The sequence below is a fragment of the Oryzias melastigma genome, unplaced genomic scaffold (assembly GCF_002922805.2).
Source record: "Oryzias melastigma strain HK-1 unplaced genomic scaffold, ASM292280v2 sc02352, whole genome shotgun sequence".
Taxonomy (NCBI): domain Eukaryota; kingdom Metazoa; phylum Chordata; class Actinopteri; order Beloniformes; family Adrianichthyidae; genus Oryzias; species Oryzias melastigma.
This window is the reverse complement of record NW_023418926.1, coordinates 21,562-24,594: the sequence shown is the minus strand read 5'-3', so window position 1 is coordinate 24,594 and position 3,033 is coordinate 21,562. Positions and strand designations below refer to the sequence as shown.

Here is a 3,033-nt window from a genome sequence, read left to right as displayed (position 1 = left end):
TTTATTTATCTACATTGACCATCAAGATTGAAGAGAACAGTACCCGAATCTCATTATAGGAGGTACAGTATAATGACAGTAAAAGCTTTCTATTCTATTCTATTCTATTCTATTCTATTCTATTCTATTCTATTCTATTCTATTCTATTCTATTCTATTCTATTCTATTCTACTCCATTCTATTCTATTGGTAATTATGTTTTTGTGCAATAAGGGCAAAAAAGCAATAAGAACAAAACTCATCGATTGCAAATAAATATGATTTTCAATATTTTCCCCAGCTGTTTCAGCTTAAATTGTTAGGGAGTGTAATGATTCAATTTAAAAGTGATTCTATTCATATCATATTTTGAGGTTGCTAATATGATTCATAGCTGGTATTGGTTCATTTTGAGCGATCTGATTCACTGACCTAAAATCTATTCAGGATATCTTTAGCCAAAAATTCCACCTTCAGATTCATTTTGTTTCTTGCAAGAGTAATCAAGCGTAAATTAAATATGTGTACAAACAAACAAACAAACAAGAACTAATGACAAATCCGTTCACATTTTAGTTTCATAAAGTTCCGCCCACTCTTGTTTTTCCACATCAAAATAATGCAAACATTTTTAGAACATTCTACCACACTGTTTGGTCTGAAAATTCAAAGTGTTTGGAACATAATGATGGTTTGATCATGTTTTGATGCATTACACGTGTTGTCTGCTGTGATTATTGTTTTTTATGCAAAATAAGCCTACGGTGTCTCTAAGATCAATTCATTTAATCAATTTATTTCATTTTGAAACAATTTTATAATAGCACAGGTCAATTCGCTTGAATTAACAAATTGCCTCAGACAAATTGATCTGGTTGAATCGTAGGAATATAAATCATTGATTCTTCTCTATAAATTGTGATCAATACACAACATTATTCCTTTCATATTTTTAACTTGGGCAAGATAAAGAGAACACCCAGACTCAATATAAAACTAATGCAAGAACACTGCAGCAATTAACAGGAAGATAAGGAGGCAAATCAGTTAAACCTTTACTCCCTGGCTTCAGTCAAATTTGGATCTATAGAAGTGGATGTTTTGAATAATTAATAGATAGGTTCCTGGATATTTACTTGTGTTCTTCTGGACACACTTTTAGTTATTGCTTTGAAATATTTTCTTGTCTTTTTTGGCTGAAGCTTCTAGGATTTTGCATTGATCAGTCACTAAAGTTTATTATTATGATTATTATTATTATTATTATTACAATTGATTGCTTATTTTTGCAGTTTTTTCTCTGTTTTTCACTTTTTTATTTTGTAACATATCAACAAGCATTTAAAATCAAAATTAGCAAGTTTAAACTCTGCACTCCACCATGGAGTTTGCAGGAATCTGTATCTTCAGAACCCTCAGACATACTTTAATAATCAATAACTTTTGTCAATAATCCCTTTTTTTCTTTCATTTTTATGAGAACATGCAGCAGCAAAGAAAAAATGCTTTCTGCAAAAACAAAACTAAAACAAACTCTCCCCAAAAGAGAATAAACGATCTTTGATTCCGTCATTGGGGCGGGATCAGGACGGTTTGGCCCACACCGCTCTCCGTAGATCTGGGCCTGGGCGTCGTTCGTATCTTCTGCTCCTGCTGCGTAGGAGTCAAACCCTCACAACACTTCAGCAGCACGACTTGTAGGCGTTTAGTTATATAACTAGAACCTAATATAAAACCAAAATCATGTGTTCTGTTACGTTAGAAAACAATGGTTCTCCGAAGAAACGGATGCTGTCCCGGGGAATGAGTGAAGATGAGTCACTCCGAAGCATTATAAAAGAGGTGAGATGACAAAAAAATCACGAAGAATGGCGTTAATAATGTGTAACGTTTTAGCTAAAATTCAAATGGTATATTATACTGTCTATAAACTATTGGTAGTGTCTAATAAATGGTTTATTACTCAACAAAAGCTCGCTAAAGAGAATTGTTGACTTCATCTCCTCCACTTCCCCGTCATTAGCTGACTTTGCATCTTGTGTTGTTGTGACTGATCCTGAGCTAAGCTAGCTTCCTCTGGCTTCACCCGCAGAGCGAGACTCCAACCAGGCGGCTGACTCGAAGCGACAGCCGGGGAGGCACCCTGAGGAGGAGGACCGACGTCCAGGTACTAACGAGTCTGCGCACAACTCCAGACATTCAAGTTGGTCCAGGTTATAAATGTGTCTGAAAAAACAAAAACAACACTCATGCCAAAGGGAGATAGTAACAGAATAAATCTGCACAACATATAACTACTAATACAGAACTTAAAAGGATGGGCATCACCAATTTATCAAATATAGTTTTTAAAACCTTAAAACTTTACGCTTTTTTGGAATATAATCGCTGAAAAATCACAAAAATATATAATTTTTGATTCAAACGTTACTGCAGCTCTTAAAGGTTATCTATATATTTATCAGGACCTGATTGTATAAACACAATTTTTGCTGACACAAAACACAAATATTTTTTTCTGTTTCTATGTGTTTAAAAAAAAAGTTTCACACCTTTACATCTATAGTTTTATGTGTTTGTATTTGTTATCATGAATAAGATTAATTTAAACTTCAAAACATCATGCTTTAATATTGCATTTATTCAAATGTGTAATGTGAGAGAATGCAAGAACAAAACCTTATTGGTTTTACTTTTATTGTGATTGTTATTTAAATAAAGTTTTTTTGTATGTTTTTATTGTCAATTAACGTGAGTTTTTATTTTTTTATTTTTTATTCAAGCAGTTGGACCAGGATCTCCTTATGGGACTGCCTGAAATGGTAACTATCTTCTGCTGTTCTTGCGTTTCTTTTTTTTTTATACATATAAATATAAAATAAGATCAATTTTATTGATCCTGCCATTAGTAAATTCAATTGCTATAATGGATCAGCATCGGATGCAGAATTGAAAAGTGCTATTCAAATTAAACAGCTCCTAAAAATGTTTTTATTATATCCAGAAATTAGAATCAGAAAAAAGCAGTAGTGCATTGATTTTTTTTGTCAGAA

The 3,033-nt window shown here is 32.7% G+C and overlaps 1 long non-coding RNA gene across 1 annotated transcript; it reads left to right on the top strand.

The window, feature by feature from the left end:
- Positions 1 to 1,537: 1,537 nt before the first annotated feature.
- On the top strand, positions 1,538 to 2,808 carry LOC112139010. Its single transcript, XR_002917885.2, has 3 exons — positions 1,538 to 1,822; positions 2,073 to 2,147; positions 2,764 to 2,808. It is a non-coding gene; the product is annotated as an uncharacterized LOC112139010 (long non-coding RNA).
- Positions 2,809 to 3,033: the final 225 nt, after the last annotated feature.